Source organism: Suricata suricatta, chromosome 7 (assembly GCF_006229205.1).
Source record: "Suricata suricatta isolate VVHF042 chromosome 7, meerkat_22Aug2017_6uvM2_HiC, whole genome shotgun sequence".
Lineage (NCBI taxonomy): Eukaryota > Metazoa > Chordata > Mammalia > Carnivora > Herpestidae > Suricata > Suricata suricatta.
This window is the reverse complement of record NC_043706.1, coordinates 37,581,693-37,598,996: the sequence shown is the minus strand read 5'-3', so window position 1 is coordinate 37,598,996 and position 17,304 is coordinate 37,581,693. Positions and strand designations below refer to the sequence as shown.

Here is a 17,304-nt window from a genome sequence, read left to right as displayed (position 1 = left end):
GACCAACTCCGGGAAAAAATGTGGATAGATGGGCCCACAAATTTAGGTGGGCAATAAATATCACACTTTATTTTATTTCCGCTGCCATAAATCTGACCCTGAGCCTCCACATCACACTGATGTGGGAATTTCTGTCTCTGTCGTGATTGGGACTTTCCATTCCTATTCTGCCCAGGGTTGTGCAAAGGTCCTGGGGTCCTTTGACATGCCAAATGACTTCCCACCTCTTTTCAGTGCCTTCAGAGTTGCTCTGCTCTGCCTCACCCCCCCCCCCACCCCGCCTTCGGAGCATTGCAAATAATTTCCTCATTAAGTTCACACTTTTTTTTTCTAAAAAAAGATAAAAAGGGCACTGACCTCAGCATCTTTTATTTTGCATCCTGAGAACATCCCTGAGGCCTGGGGGAGAAAACGGGGGCGGGGGAGGGAAATTTAAGAAAAATTAGTAGGTGTATGCCCACGGGGAGCTCCTGCTTACTGGAGGAGCAAGAGCCATCCATGCAGTGCCTTCCCCAGACACATAAATGAACTGAGCCCAGAATATGTCCTGGGGGTGGTAGGATTGGGGGTAGGGGTGCAACTGGTTGAGGCAACCATTTTAGGAGGCTTCCTGGGGAATCCACAGGGAAGAATTCCTGGAGAGAGTATGAGACAGCTCAGAAGACTCTGCCTGCCCCTTGGAAGACTGTGAGCCCAGGGCCCTCAGCCTCTGGAGTGAGCTCTGTCTCCTGGCTTTGATGGAGTTCCACCTTGGCTCCCCTGTATAGCAGCAGCAGGACAGATGGGAGGCATCTCATTCCCCACAAAGGGGTTCCCAGACAAAGAAAGGAAAACAGAAGCCCCGTCTCCCAGGATCTGAGCACTAGAGGTCTTTAGAGTCAGCCAGCCCAGCGGCGCCTTGGTGGCTCAGTCCACTGAGCGTCCATCTTTGGCTCAGGTCATGGTCTCACAGTTCGAGGGTTCCAGCCCCCCCTCAGGTTCTCTGCTGTCAGCACAGAGCCTGCTTCAGATCCTCTGCACCCCACCTCTGTCCCCGTGCCTCCCTCCTCTGCCTCCCTGGCCCCCCTCCTCACCCTCCCTCCTCCTAGCACATGTGTGCTCGCTCTCTCTCTCAAAAACAAATAAACATAAAAAATAAGTTTAGAGTAGGGGCGCCTGGTTGGCTCAGTTGTTAAGCATCTGACTTCAGCTCAGGTCATGATCTCACAGTTTGTGAACTGGTGCCCCGCATCGGGCTCTGGGCTGACAGCTCAGAGCCTGGAGCCTGCTTTGGATTCTGTGTCTCCCTCTCTTTCTGCCCCTCTCCAGCTCACCCTCTCTCTCTCTCTGCGTCTCAAAAATAAACAAACATTAAAAAATTAAAAAAAAATGTTTAGAGTCAGCTAGTCCTGCTTCCTCCTCACTTCTGCCTTCAAGGGCTGGGAAAGCTGCGCCTTCCTATCTGGGCCCTCATGACCCCAGGGCATCAGGGGACCCAGCGTTTTCATGCCTTCCTGCATTCACCTGCTCTGCCTAGCGCTGCTGGGTGGCTCAGCCTCGGCAAGACGGGGCTGGAACTGCCACCCAGGATCTTTGTCACATTCGAGTTCAAGGGTTGGCAATATCAAATTGAAGGTGTTTGTTAAGATACCTCTTTAATAGTTGTTGTTTTTTAAACGCTAGTCTGTGATGTGGGGGTTACTTGAGATCTGGGAGCAGAGAAGACTGGATTTCCATCCCAGCTTTTGTCCTAACCCAGCCGTGTGACCTTGGGCCAGGCAGGCACCTCTCCGACACTCCGTTTTCTCCTCCGTGGATGGGAATAACGGTCACTTCATAGGATTATGAGCTCGTATGTTTAAAACACTTGCAGTTAGTAGCCACATATGGTAGCTATTATAGTTATGATTATCATTACGCCTGGTGGCAGGAGGTTCCTTGATCTCCTTTATGTGACCCAAACTACAAGCTGGACTCAGCCCAAAATCTAGACTCTAACTATGTAGTTTCAAATGCCTCAAGGTGTTTTTGTTTTAATTATTTTAAAAATAGCATCATTAAGCAATCATTAATGGCTCGAATAATTTATAGCATAAGATCTTCAACTCTTCTCAAGTACAATAGGGTACATTTCTCTTTACTCACTTACACAGCCACTATCTGCAGCCAGGTGTATATTAGCTCTCTTTCTAAATGATCTGGAAACTGAGCTTCCTATTCTTATTTCAGATTGGCACATCATCTGTAGTGGCTCCGACCTTTTCCTTCCGTACCTGGAGGCTTCGGGTCCTGGAAGGAGTCCAGCTTTATGATTAGAAAGATCTGATTCCAAATTCTGCCTCTGCTATGTGCTAGCTGTGTGGCTTTCGGTAAAATTCTTAACCTCTCTGGGCCTCGTTATCTCCTTGCACATAACAGTATATCACCTCATAGATGATGGAGCCAATCAAATTAAATGAAATTTGCAGACCTCTGGTTTAGAATAAACATCAATGGACGTTGGCATCTTTCTTTTAATTTTTCTCCCATCTTCGTACCTTTGGCTGTTCTGGAATATTGCCTTGTTGGACAAAAGGCTGAAAAAGAAGTCTTAGCTTGACTGCAGTTCTAGACCCTTCTTTCAGGCAGCTTCTAAAGAACTGCTCTCCCATAAAGAGGAGGTCAACTTTCATTTTACTTTTCCTTCCAAAGGAATTCCTATAATATGACCAGCTACAACCGGTCCTGCATTCAGGGGCCCTTTCCTTAGCCACCACTGGTGTTGCAGCCTCATCTCCCTGAGCTTCTGCTGACAAATCCAAGTTTAGGCCCTCAGCAGAACAAAGCGTTGGATACAAAGCACTGGATGAAAGTTTGTTTTTGTGATCTCCTGATGGAGACACGTGGCCTTCATCGGAACTGTGCTCACGTCCCCTTCCTGCAGCCCCTCCGTGCCAGCAACACATAACCCAATGCTGCTCTTGACAGAATGGGGACCTGGCTGACCCGCAGACCACTTGGACCATGTCCTTGCCTTTGGTTCCTGCTTTGGGAAAATGTGGGCTCTCAGAGATCATTCCTGTGGGAGAGGAATCCTAGATCTTTAATGGGGGGATACAAGGCAGTGAGGACGATAGATTCGGGAAGATAGGGGGGTATGCCCTTCTCAGGCCCTTTTCAGGTCATCCAGCCTAGCCCTTTACTGATCCTGTCCACAGAGGGACCTGGTGCTGGACAGACCTGGACTTGAATCTGGCCGTACCCTCTCCTGGGTATGTGACGCTGTGAACGCCGCTTTCACCTCCCGGGGATCAATCTGCCAACCCGAGTGCAAGGTAAACATCGGCTGATGTAGTCCCTTTCTTGGCCCCATCTATCACATTTTATTGATTTTATCTGTAAAGCGTGGGCTAAGAGTGGTTCCTGAAGCTTGGGGTTGAGGTCACAGTGGGTGTGCAGAGACAAGAGGGGTAGGAGTCTTCGGGTCTGGTCATTCGACACGTCTTTGGAGTGCTGGGTGTTGATGCACGGGAGGAGCTGGCCTTGACCTCACAGTGGACAGGAGAGGTCAGATGGGGGAAGGTAAATGCTGTGATGGGTGGGGGGGTGCTGGGGGCTCAGGAGCGGGGCAGAGAGCCCTAGCCAGTATGAAGAGCAGGTGTGCTAAAGACGAGTTGGTTATGAGATCCACTCCAGATGCCTCCCTGGGAGGGGAGGCTGGAGAAGGCCGTTGTATTCTTTCTTTGTCAGGTTTGTTTTGTGGTCCCTTTGAGTACTATAAAAGGGTTTTAAGTTGGCTTCCATGGCTTGGAATGACATTTTCTACTCTCTGGGAAAAGGCTATACTGTGGTTTTGAGACTAACCAAGCCTCTTTGCACATGCGCAGTAGGTGGCCTCCCTGAAGAAGGCCCGTTTCCCATCTCTGCGCCGTGGGCTGCCAGCAGCATCCTCCGCCGCAGAGACCATTCTACACGCAGTGCTCAGAAAAGCGCCCAGCTCACAGGGATGGAAACACGGCTGTTGTGAAACCAGGAGCATCTGGAGGCCTGGGGCCCCATCCCTCCCTCTTCCCAGCAGGGTCCCTGTGCCTACATGCTCAGTATCCTTGTGGATTTTCAGATGGTGACTTTTAGTTGGTCCTTGGAGGGGTAAATTTTAACACACAGGTATGGAGAGGAGACAGACGGATGGCAGTTTGGGTGGAGCGTGTTGGGGGTGGTCCCGGGGACAAAGGTCCAGGGCCAAAGAAAGGAAAGACTGTGCAGGAGGTAAAAGCGAAGACTTCTGGGTGGAGCTCTGACAGTGTAGGAAGCCTGGGAGAGCAGGTGGGCTTCCTGGAGGAGGTGAGATGGGTTAACTGGCATAAAAGTAAGAAGAAGGTGTGAAAAGAGGAAGGAGGCACCAGAAGAGCCAAGGGGCAAAGGTGGGTACAGAGTGTGTGTAAATCTCGATTCCCTCTGCTCATAAAGTTGTGCAGATGCATTTTTCTGTCAGTTTTATATTAACATTTACATAACAAGTAGATTGAGAGATGGCATTATTTACATATATATGGAGGCTGGCTGGAACTGGGGATCCTCACGCCTGTACATGACGTTTTATTGATTAATAAATTAGACATTTACAGATCAGGCACAAATCAAATGCATGCATTTCAGACGCCCATCAGGTGCAAATGAATGTAAATGGGCGGCCTCATTTGCATACGGAAAGCAAACCACTTAGCTGTCATTTGTCATAGGCACCCTGGAGAGGCTGTAATTTTCCTCCTGGAGCCAGCCTGCAGCAGGGCCACCCCTGTGCTCTGGGTGCTTTCAGAGACTGGTGAGAGGTGACCCATGGAAGGCTCCTGTCTCCAGCTCCTCCTCCCCAGTCGCCAGCAAGGTCCCAGAGGAGGACAGTGGAGCCTCTCTGGGGCCCTTGCCTTGTCACAGAATTAGAGTCCAGGTGGCCTGAAACGGAAGAAATCTTCAAGTCCATCTACACCAGTCCTGTATTTTACAGATAATGGGCTGAAGTCCAGAGAGGGGAAGTGACTTGCCTAAGGTCACACAGCAGTGTGGGCACAGTGTCAAAACTGTGTCAGAACCCAGTTCTCCTTACCCCAAGTGCAGTACTTTATCTGTGATGCCGTTATGGTTCCTGGTTCCTCCTCACAGAAAAGAGAAGCACAGAGTCTGCAGCTTCTAGAACCATTGGCTCCTGATTCCATTTCCTGGAGCAGCACCTGGGCCATGGGGGGATCAGGAGACAGATGAGCTGCTCCTCTCAGGCTGCCGATGCCCGATTTCAGGGTGCCTGGAAGCCCCTCGCCCCTGACAGTATCTCCCCCACCATGCTCTGACTCCCCACACTCTTTTACTGACAGAAAGGGCGTTTCATTAGGTAAGAAAAGATGGTTTAAAGCTGGCTGTGCTGGGGAAAGAGAGTGAGCAGGAGGGCCTTGTTCCCCCGCCTGGGTGATAGGCCCCCGAGAATGATGGGAAAGGCCCAAAAGTGGGGCGAGCACCAGAGGCAGCTGACCTGCGAGGCCAGTTACCAAGGCACCCGAGGAGTGAGTGGGCCAGCGCAGGCATCCAGCTCATCTGTCCTGTAATGGGACACCTGTTGGAGGCAGGGGGATGGCTGAGTTGACCCCCAATAGGATTTTTTTTTTAATTTAAATCTGCATGTGTTTTTGGCAGATTAGGGTATCAAGATTTGGAGGTGGTTTTATTTTTAAAAAATTTCTCTCTCCTGTGTGGTAAGAAAACAAGTAAGTGGGGACATTATCCTCAGATTTCCTGTACCCTTGTCATTCACAATTATGAGGAAAACGGTGTATGATTTTCTTAGAACTTTGGGAAGTGACACGTGACTTGGGCTGACCTTGCCAGGCCCTTTTCCTGTCCCTCATAGCCTTTTTTCCACAAAGCAATGGGAAGGAGCAGCCTAGAGGCCGTTTGTGTCTAACCAGCTCTGTGAACTGGGGCCGGGCAACTCCCTTTCCATGCTGTCTGTAGAGAGAGAAGGTACTAGAATCTATTCAAGGCCTCAGGATTTGCATTCCTGCCCTGTTGTGGGAGGGGGTTGGCCCAGTGATTGTGGCCTTGGGCATCTTACTTGACATACTCCATGTGCTCCAGGAAACAGGGCTGGCAGTGCAACTTAGCTCTCAGGGTCCCGTGTTCCGGCGCCCGGTCCCAGCCTGGCACACAGTTGGTGCTGCATGGACTGAATGATTGTTCAGTGACTCTGGTAGAAGACAGTCTTACTATGCTGACTCCTCCTGAGGGCTATTGGTGATAAAGCACCCAAAGATCCTTCAGTAGCTGAAAGCACTGAAAACAGGGAGGCGGTGTGGGGGGAGGGGAGGGCACCATCAGTTCGATGACTCGGTATGATTGTCCTTCCCTAACCTGGAGCAGCAGGGCTGTGGCCCAGGGTTAGGGTGCCTCCTGAGCCTCCCCACACTGGTGGGGAGTTCAGTGGGCACTGCGTCAAGGGGCTCCATGAAGACGCAAAACCGGAGGTCAGCGTCCTCACTGGTCATTCAGAGGGAGGATGAGGAAGGGTTCACATCCCAGATACAGAACACTTATTGAGCACCTACTGTGTGCCAGGCAACATTCACAGGTCTTATCATATTTGTTCGCCCTGGCCTTCTAAGGGCCCCTGGAGCCTCTGAAGCAGTAAATGCCACAGTAACAAAAGTGCTAAAAAGTATGTAAAAGCTTATCTGTTCAGAGACTCGCCGGGTCCCAGTGCCCTTTGACATGCTTGGTCTCCCGTCAGAGGGCAGCGCGGGGCTGTGCCTGCTCTCCCCTGGGCCGTTCCAGATCAGGAGGCGCACTTTCAGTGGGGACCCACGCTGGACACTTCTAGCCCGTTGCACAAAGCCAAGAGAAGCAGACAGGAGGCAGGACTCAGGGGACGCATCCTAGGCTCCCACCCATGATTCTGTTTCCTCTAAACACTGTGGGTTGCTCCGTACATGCTGCTACCTTTCTAAGCCAGCAGTTTCCCACCTGTATTCCCCAGAAGATTCCTGGGCCCCCACCCACTAGAGCTCTGAAGCAGCGAAGACTAGGGGCCCAGGGATTCCCACGCAGGTAGCAGGTACACCTGACCTTCACACCGGCCCCCTGCTGGCAGGCTTGCTTTGGCTTGCTCCCCAGCTTCCTGCGGTGAAGTGGGTCAGCCTCAGCTTCAGGGGCACAGGAGGCAGGGTGGGCGGGGCTGTGGGCTTCCTAGGGCTCTGTGCAGCCGAGACCTCCCTGTTTCATCCCACTCCCCACAGGAGCACGCACTCACACATCTCTACCCTCTGCTTCAGGTGACAGGCTGGCGCCCTTGGCCTTCTCTTCCGGCAATGGCTGGACTCGGCCTTCTGGCTCCATCTGCTCCCTCTCCAAGGACCGTATTCCCTTGGTGGTCGCCCATACGATTGATTCACCTTCCTGGGCCCCGCCTGACTTGTGCCCTCTTTGCAGATTGGGCAGGTGGCCCTCCGGTACCATTTAGTTTCCCCATGTTTCTTTCTCTAGCAGTGGGCTTGCCTGAGCCTCCGCCCCAGCAGGCTCTCCCAGCATGCCTTGAGGCTGGCGACCGCCCCCACCCCCACCTCCCACGGCTCCCTCTGCTGAGAGGACCCATCTGCTCTGGAGGCGCCTTGATTTTCCTGCACCTCCATTGACTGAGGAGCACCGCAGGACCCCCTAAAGAGTCCCTCCTTTCTTTCTGGTCTTGGGGATCTTTGTCCCCAAGATACTCAACATACTTGTCAGCTAGCCCATTTCACAGATGAAAAACCAAGGCTCAGGGAGAATAGAACACACCCGTTGTCTCCCAGTGGGGCTCTGTCTGGAAAGCAGTGGAGCTTTGCTAGCGGTTGAGGGGAGGGGGGAGGAGGGAGGAGCTGCAAGCGGAGAACCAGCTTCCCCAGCCCCTCGCGGCCCTCCCCTCTCTAACAGTGTCTTTATTCTATTCCTTCCCTGTTGTAAGAGATTGAAAGGAGGCGGGTCAAAGCTAACGGGCCCTTGATTCAGCTGGGTGCTGGACACATCTCTGTGCACCCTGCCTTCCCTGCCATGACACCCCAGCCTCAACGTCCCTCAAGGGCAGAGTCCCGGAGCATCTTGTTGCTGTTTTGTGAATCTTGAATGATAATTATATGTATAAAATTCGACTGCTTAAACCGTTCAGGATTAATCTGCACCAACACACAGAAATGCGCCTTGCCTGTAATTAGCGATTCCCTGGCAAATGCATTTTGCAAAATAGCACTTGATTTTAATAACAGGCTGTTAGTATTAGAACACTGTGCCCATTTTATTTCAAATTGTCAAAGCAGCCCCCTCTCTCTGGCCCCAGCCTCCCCACCCTCAGGTGCCTGAGATCTTGGTTGGGGGCCTGGGGCCCCCTGGGAAGGGTGTCTAGGTGATGTCCTCCTCTGTGCCCCTATAAACAGCTCCACCCCCGGTAGGACCGCCCCCCCCTGCAGTCATAGCTGCTGCTGATTGGTGTGAGTGTCTCGGTCCCGGTCTTGGTGATTCTTCCCCTCCCCTTCTCCTCCACAAGCACTTGGACTTAAGCTGCCCCCCTTTACTCTCTCTCCCATCCCTCTGGCTCCAGTTCTGTCTCCAGGGACAGCGGCTCCACATCTTCAAAGGCCTCTGTGTGGGTCCCCTACCTGCTGCCCTCCACTCCTCACTGCTTCCCTAATTCCTTCTCCCTTCTCAGCTCTGTTGCCTTCCATGCATGTGGCAGGCCTCCCCTGCCTTGGCCAGAACTGGGGAGGAGACTAGGGCCTCTGCTGGCTGATCCCTGCCCCTCTGAGGATGCTCCATAGTGGGGTGTGAAAGTAGAGAGCGGAGTGGGGGCTCGGAGCTGACGGCCAAGCATCTGCCAGGAAGACCTGGTCACACCAGGCCTAGGATGGGCAGAGGGGGCAGGCTTAGCTGCAGCCGCTGCCTGCCCCTCTCCCTCCTGCTGCCACCCTGCCCCAGCCTCCAGAGGCTCGTGCCCTTGCTGGCACCCCTGTGTCAGACAAAACCAGCTACTTGTCCTAGAAGTACAGGGGCAGCCGTGACCGAGGGACCTTACTTAGGAGGGTGAGGAGTGAAGGGACAGGAAGGCCAAAGTGCCTCTGGGTGGCTCAGACAGAAGGCTCGGTGGCGAGGTGGGCCCCAAATCTGCCAGGAAAGGGGGACCCTCCAGTGCAAGCACGATCCCAGGTTTTCCCTTCTCCCCCACCCCCACCCACACAACTGACCCTCCTCTAATTTTCCCACAACCACCCGGCTGCCCAGGCTGGAGACCAGGGGCATGCTCCCTGCCCCTCCTCCTCCTTAGCCCATATGCAAAGCTGCTTCTCTCCCTCCCCTTTACCGTGGCTGTCAGTCAGCAGTGCGGCAGCATCTCCTCTTGGCTGGCCTTCCTGCCTCCTGCTAACTAGTCCTCACCGCCAGAGGGTTCTGGCTAAAGCCAAAGCCATGTCTCATTGCCACACTACTCAAAATCCCTCCATGGGTCTCTGTCACCTCGGCATAAGTCCCAAACTTCTATCTCATCTCCTCACCTGTCCCTTTCTATCTGGGTACACCATACTGTCCCTAGGACTGCCATGCCTTTATGTATGCTCTTCCCTCTACCTAGAATGCTTTTCTCTGTCCCTTTTCCTCTGAAAAATCCCAGTGCCCAAAACAGTGCTTGGCACACACCCTAGGTGCTCAGTTAGTGCATTTCGAATGAATGATAGGCCTTACCCATCATCTAGCCCCAGTTCAAATGTCCCCTCCTCCAGGAAGCCTTTCCTACCCTCCCTAGATTTACCTGCATCTCCTCTGTGCTATCTGGACATGTTTTATGGGTTGCTTTTCTGCCTGAAATGAAAACATACCTGTTGTATTTGCCAGCTATTGCTGAGTAACAAATACTCAAACCCAGGGGCAGAAAGCAGCGACATTGAGCTGGACTTAACAGAGAGGCTTGACCAGGGTAGCTCTGCTCCCTGTCCCTCTTTCTGCACCTGGGACCCATGGGCTAGCCCAAGTACATGGCAGTGGCAGAAACAAGAAGGCAAGAGGAATTTGAAGTCTTCTTAATGCCGTGCCTTGAGGCTGACACATCATTCTGCCTGATTCTGTTGGCCAGAGCAAGCCTTATGGCCAGATCCAAAGCCAAAGATGGGGCAATATACTTGCACCTTTATGGGAGGCACTTGAAAGTTTCCCAGCAAAGAATATGAATGCAGAGGTTGGGTGAGCAGATTTGGGCCCCCACCAGGCCTTGAATCCCCATCTGCCTGCTGACTCATATACAGAGTCATTTTACCTCTCAGAACTTTATTTTTCAAGGGTCATCATGGGAATTAGAATAATGCATTCATTCACACAGTGCATACTTGTTGAGCACCTACTATGTGCCAGACACTGTCCTAAGTACTGAAAATATAGCAATGAACAAGACTGATACATGTAGAACGATACATGTAGAATGCTGAGTCTTGCCCAGAAAGTGAGCTCCCTTCCCTCTCCCTTGCCCTGCAGATGCAGTACTGGTGCCCTGATTGGTTACCCATGGTCAGGCCTTGTCCACACCTCCACCTGCATCCCGCTGCTGTTCCCCCAGAACTGCTCAGGACCCTGCTACCCCAGGCTTTCCACTTCCACTCCCTCTGCCCATAATACCTCACCCCGCTTCATCTAACCCTGTGCGCTCCCTGGCCTCAGCTGGGGCACCACTTCTACTGAGTGACACTCACCATGCTATGCTGTAACACAGTGAACCTTCCAGGGCAGACCAGTTCAGCTTCAGGTCCTCGAGCCTGGAACACAGCAGGCACTCAGTGCCAGTACTGGGGGAAGGAGAGACTAAATGGATGGATGTGTGTGTCCCGAATCGCCTTGTGTCTTGTGGGCTCGCAGAGGGTGACTTGTGGAGCCAGCAGGGAAAGACAGAAAATGCTGCCAGCTGCCTGTCCTTGAGCATTTACTAAGCGCTTGCCCTAGACTGTGCTCGGGAATGTGTCGGGCCAAGACACTGCTGCTGTTTGACCTGTGTGCTCAGTAGGCCATCCAGAGAAGGCAGCTGAGTGGGGGGATGCTGCTCTAGAATCAGACTGCCCGGATTCCGATTCACTCACCTTACCCAGTGTCAGTGTCTCCCTCTGGAAAGTGGGATTATAATAACACTTGCTTTATAGGGGTGTTGGAAGAATTCACTGAGCAAAATGTTTATTGGTCACCAACTATGTACCAGGCTCTGGACAGTGCAGGGAACAAAATGGGATCTCAGCACCAGGCTGAGTTCATGGCGCACAGTCTGCATTCACCATGGTTCCTACCATCACCTGGTCCAGTCCTGTCATTTGACAGAGGAAGAAACAGGTGGTCCAGAGAGGTTGAGACATTGGTCCAAGGTCACACAGCAAATTAGGGATGGGACTGGTCATAGAAACCAAGCTGCCTGATGCCTGAGCAGGGCTCTTTGTACTTTACCTCCATTTTCTCCTTGGAAAGGAGACAGCTGGGAGATAAGGAGTCTGCAAAAAGGGGGCAGGAGGCAAAAGGAAGACTGGCATTATCCACCCTTCCTCCCTCTCAGCACTAGTGGACCTTGATTGAGTGATTCAATTTCTGTTGTCATCACCCAATTGTCCGCACTAATGGAGCAGAGATAATCCCGAAGGGCAGCTAATCCCATAACCCGTTCTTCCCGACTCCACCGCACATACACCTGGCCATCCTGCATGTGCTGCTGGCCGGTGTGTGTGTGAGGGGAGCTGGCGAACTGACCCCCTAAAAAGAGGCTTTGCACAGATTGATATTGAAATGAGTCTGCGCTCCTGTGAGTACATCTGCTCAGGTGTTTGGGAGGCGTCCTGGACAGGAGATTCTGGTTGGGATGAAGGTGCCTGGAGATGAGCAGAGAAATCCACACGCAGAGCTGCCGCCCAGGTGGAAGGGGGTTTAAGAACCTCCTCTCCCCTTGCCCAGGGTCTGCATCAGAGAGCAGGGCCCGATGCCCTGCCCGGTGTGAAACCCACACGAAGCAGGGTGATTTTTGTCGTAAGCATCTGAGATTGGATTTGTGGGGAGGTGTGCATTTTAGGAGCCCACCCTGAATTTTCTCTGTCTTCTAGACCTCTGTTCTTCACCCAGAACCACTTCATTCCCCACTGCATCACCGCACAGGGCTAACAGGGTCACCGCCTGATAACATATCTTCAACTTGACCCGAGGTCTTTTGGAGACCACGTGTCAATTCAATTGAGTGGATTCAGGCCGGGATTGGGGCATTTGTAATCTGGCGGTGGGGAGGAAGGGAGAGGTATCACAGCCGCTGGCTGGCTCACCCCAGTACCTGGGGGACACAGGCAAAGCGCTGTCCTTTCCTGCAGTGCTGATTTCTAGATCTAGAACTTAGGTACTGTCTGAGCAGGGACTTTTTTCTGGTTTATGCTCCAGTGTATTCCAAGCACCCAGAAGTGGGGCTGGTGCAAAGCAGTCACACAGTGACAATGGTTAGGAAAGAAGTGAAGACCCCATCACAGAAGACGGTGTTCCTAGCCCTGGGGTCCTTAGGTCCCTGCCCTTTTCTTGGATGAGGAGCCTCAGAGAGCTGCAAGTGTCTGCCTGAGATGACTCAACGAACAAGGCTCATCCCCGGCCTCTCAGTGGGGACTGTGCCTCTCCCGGCCACCCCACAGTCCTGCGGAACCCTAAAGACCTGAGCGGGGACAGTCCAATACCAGCGTGTAGGGTGCGTGAGCGGCAACTGTAGGTGAGAGAGGTCAGCAAGACTTCCATCCGGCAGATGGTAAGGTGCGGAGCACTTTGGTGGGTTAGTGGCTAATAAGGAAAATAGGTGACATGACCATGAAGCCTGCCAATTAGATCAGGGGATTCCCCAGGGCGCCTGGGTGGCTCAGTCAGTTAAGCATCCAACTTTGTCTCAGAACTGCGACTCAGGTCGTGATCTCACGGTTCGTGGGTTCGAGCCCCACGTCGGGCTCTTGTGCTGACAGAGCCTCGAGCCTGCTTCAGATTCTGTGTCTCTGTTTCTCTCTGTGCCCCTCCCCAACTTGTGCTCTGTCTCTCTCTCCCTTAAAAATGAATAAATATTAAAAACTTTTTTAATAAAATAAGTTTAAAAAATAAAAAATCAGGCGATCCCCTTCATGCCTACCGATTAAATCAGATGTGAAGGTTTAAATCTCCTTCGGCTGCCTACTGACAGCTGAAATCTGCCTCTTCTCTCTCAGCCATCGTCCTTGGTTCTGAGTCTTTGTGGATATTTTAAGTCCCTGTGAAGTCTGCTAGGTGACCCTCCCAGGCTTGACTTGGAATAAATTATTTTGGTGCAGACGCTAACCAGGGCTGATGTTTACTCAGCATCTGTGGGGACCTCCTTAACCCTCAGAAGGACCAGATAGAGCAGGGTCCTACGTCTTCTCTCATGGGGACGGGGTGTGGGGGGGGGCATGGGGGTAGGATGCCAACACTCAGACCTTGCTAAGTCATTGTTCCCAGCTCCCCCAGCCCAGAGGTGCCCCCATCGGGTTTCTGAGTTAGGGTTCCCACAGAATCAGACCTAGAGACCAAGATTTGAATGTAAGCAGTTTATTTAGGAGGTTGACTGGGGGCACGCTGATGGGTGGGGACAGAAGGATGGGAAAGAAGGGAGAGAAGGACGGAAGGCAGGACAGGAAACAGCCAATAAAGGCTTGGTTTTCAAGTCACTTACCCCTGGTGGCACATGAAGCTTAATTCCACTGGGGACCCCTGGGATTCAGTGTAGTCTCAGAATTGTGCCACCTGAGAGGGTGAGTGGGCTGGGGAATTTATACCTACTCAGGTGTGGGGGGCATTGGTGAGCATGCCTTGTGCCGGGGAGGGCTGATTCCCCGGCACTTTGGGCCCAACATAAGGGCAAGCAAAGTGGCTCCAGTACAGAGAAGCCCTCAGGTAGAAAGGCATAGGTGCTGGCAGCCGGGAGTCGGGCACATCATGGAAAGGGCGGGGTTTACAGCCAGAGCAGCCCCAACGTCTACCACACAGGGCTTCAGACCTCGGCAAGTGCCACCCTCAAGCTCACCCGTTTCGCACCAAATCTCACATTCTGCTCATTTTTCTTCGGCGGCTACTGTTTCCAGGCACCAGATCAGCCGCACAGTTTCCAATCTGGAGGTCTTTCCAATATGCAGTTGAGGAAGGAGGCAGTAGCCACAACGCATGTGAAATTCCCCAGCCGGCTTCCCCAAGCATCTCCCTGAGTCCCCTTCCCCCACTTCACTCATTCTGTTTTGAAAAAGGAAGCTCTTTTTAGCATGTGGTGAGTGAGGCCAAATTAGGAAGGTAAGGCTGAAGTAAAAATAAACTCACTTAAGCATGCCCAAAATAAATGGCTTTTGGATTATCTGCTGCTTTGGATTATGCCATCCCCATGGAGAGTGACCAGGAGTGCTGGGTTCACCTGTGGGAGGCTGGGGCTGCCGGGTGGCTGGGCAGAGCGGGCTGCTGCTGAGGAGGTCTAGAGATGGGGCCTCTAGCCAGGGACAGGATGGGGGCAGGGACTGCATATGGGAAAAGAGAGGGGCTTGGGAAATGGGGACTGATTAGCAGCTCTTCCCTCAGTCTGCTGCTTCTCCAGGAAGTTCATGGGTATTATGAGGGTGTGAGGAGAGAGAAATGAAAGAGTCGTGCGGTCAGGTTGGAAAACTGTTGGAATTGACAAGAGTTGCAAGTTTATTTACTGCAGGACTTCTCAGGTCCTTTACCATGCAGATCAGCATGGTGATTTTCCAAAAAAGGAATATGAGCCTGCAGGTATGCAGGTGTATACATGTGTGTACGTGTATGTATATTTTGTTTCTTGCCCAAACCGCTTGGGTAATGGAACCCTTTCCTTCATGTAGAGTTCTTAGCTCTTAATGTGAGTACCCTGTGGAACGTTCTTTGGGAATGCCATTTGGCATTTTTCCAGAAATTTCTCATTCTCATTCCCAGTTCTTGTCAGATCCTATTAAAAGCAGAAAACAGAAACTCATCACTTCTCAGCTTCGGATCCTCAAGGTTCCTCAAGCCCGTCGAACGAAGCTCAGACTCCCTTAGCCTGGAGTGCTGGTCTCCCATGCCCTGGCCAGGTCCGTTTTTCCTGGTGGCTCCCCTGGGAGCCCCAAGCTTCGGGACCTGTGATTTTTGCATACCTGCTCTCTTTTGGGAAGATCCTCCCTCTAACCCCTTCCTTTGGTGAGCTCGTGTTCATGTTTCAAACCTCAGCCCAGACATCACTTCGGGAAAGTTTTCCTTGATCTTAACTGCCATCTAATGAGCCTTCTTGACCCCTCTTAAAATTGCAACCCCTGACCCCAGGGCTCCCTGTTCCCCTCCCCCACTTTATATCTCTCCTTGGTGCTTAGTGCCTCTGCACCGTGTCTGTCTTGTTTCTCGACAGTGGTCTGTCTCCTGCCTCTAGAACATTGGCTCCGTGAGGACAGTGAGCTCTCTGTTTGCACGGCCTGGTGCACAGTAGGTGCTCCAAAATATTTGTTAAATGAGAGGCTATGGTATGTACTTCCTCAGCGGTTCTCCCTTGATATCTTTTTAAAAAAATATTTATTTAATTTTGAAAGAGACAAGGGGGGCAGGGGCAGAGAAAGAGAGAGACAGAGGATTCGAAGCGGGCTCTGCACTGACAGCAGTGAGCCCAGTGCAGGGCTCGAACTCAGGAGCCTTGAGATCTCTGACCTGAGCTGAAGTTGGACGCTCTGGTGCCCTGCCTCTCAGGTACCCTGGCTTCTCTAGGGCACCTGTGCTGGGGACCCTCCTCTGGGTGTCCAGCAGCTGATAAGACCCTGCCACTAAGGACAGGCGTGGTAAACAAACGCCCCTTACAAGCACCAGTCACAGTGTTTATCAACAGAGAAGCCAGCCCTCCTCCTGGCTAAGGTGGAGACAGGGGACTGCATTGTGCAGACCCCGACCCCATGCAACCTGGGGGCCTCTCTCTTTACTTCTCTCTCATCTCCCAGCTGACGGTGGTCCCACCACATGGGGATATTGGCTGGAGTTGATTTCTTCCCACGCAGAAAAGTGGGGAGGGTTTTGTCTCCCCATTTTCTTTGGGTCTGAAGGGCAGGGTGCTGGCCTCCTCTCAGTGGGTCTTCTTGTCCCAAGGTAGCCCAGAAAATGGGTCCAGAAAGCAGTAGGGCCGTGCTGGGGTCTTAGAAGGAACCCGGGTTCTGCTGTGTTCATTTTCAGTGTGACCAAATCTGAATCTGTAGACAGGGAGAATCAAACAGAGCTGAGTGGGGCCCAGAGGCCCTCAGGCTAGAATCTGACAAGCCAGGAGGGCAGGGCCCGGCCGGCCGGGGGTGCAGACGGACAGACAGTCAGCGTCTGCTCCCACGGTATGTCTGAGATACTGAAGGGGTTACTGCATCTAAGGCTCCACTGATTAAAAGATGGACTGTTATTTGTTTGTGTTCTTAGGAAAGAGACATTCTGCTGATTAAACTTTGACACGGCATTGACTGTAAGGTGAATCCCAATTTCGGAGATGTTCTGTAAGCATTTTAGGATTGATGGAATGTGGCCTTATTACCGCAGGAAGCGGGGGACAGCAGGAAGTTAAGTACCCTCCTGGGCACAGGCCACAGAGCAGCACAGACTTGTGTTTTTTGCCCATAAGTGAAGTGTGCAGAGAGTTGGGTCTCCTGGTGGGGCTTGGTCACTCTGGTCGGTGTGCACGGGGAACTGGGCGGGGGTGGGGAGTTCCCTGCTTTCATGATCTGCATCCTAAGATCCAGAAATCTGACTTCAGTTAGAATCCTCTTCCCTTAGGAGCTCTATTTTTTTTTAAGTCTATCTATTTATTTTGAGAGAGAGCAAGAGCAGGAGAGGGGCAGAGAGAGAGAGAGAAAGAGAATCTCAAGCAGACTCCATGCTCAGCACAGAGCCTGACGCAGGCTTGGGTTCTTGAACCCAAGAACCATGAGATCATGACCTGACCTGAAATCCAAAGCCAGGCACCCAGCCGCCTGAGCCATCCAGGTGTCCCAGGAGCTCGATTGGTGTAACAGTTCTGAAATGCCACTGGCGGCTGCTCAACCACCTGCTTTGCCCACTTCTGCATGGAGCCTCCTTCCTTGTCCTTTCTCTGTGTCTTTACTTGCCCTCCTTGCCAGTGACAACTGTGATCATTGAAACCTACACCCCTTGCATTTCTCCTTTTTAAAAATTTTTTTTCTGATGTTTTATTTTTTGTTTTTGAGAGAGAGAGAGAGGACGAGCAGGGGAGGGGCAGAGAGAGAGGGAGACACAGAATCTAAAGCAGGCTCCAGGCTCTGAGCTGTCAGCACA

General features: G+C 52.2%; 1 protein-coding gene and 1 long non-coding RNA gene across 2 annotated transcripts in view; one reads left to right on the top strand and one right to left on the bottom strand.

The window, feature by feature from the left end:
- The window catches only part of LRFN2 (leucine rich repeat and fibronectin type III domain containing 2), a 175,712-nt gene that overhangs the window by 56,477 nt on the left and 101,931 nt on the right, over nucleotides 1–17,304 (top strand). The gene's annotated exons all lie outside the window — the stretch shown is intronic.
- Nucleotides 4,682–6,273, bottom strand: LOC115297102. The gene is made up of 3 exons (XR_003911279.1): nucleotides 6,062–6,273; nucleotides 5,063–5,186; nucleotides 4,682–4,911 (listed from the first exon to the last, which is right to left on the bottom strand). It is a non-coding gene; the product is annotated as an uncharacterized LOC115297102 (long non-coding RNA).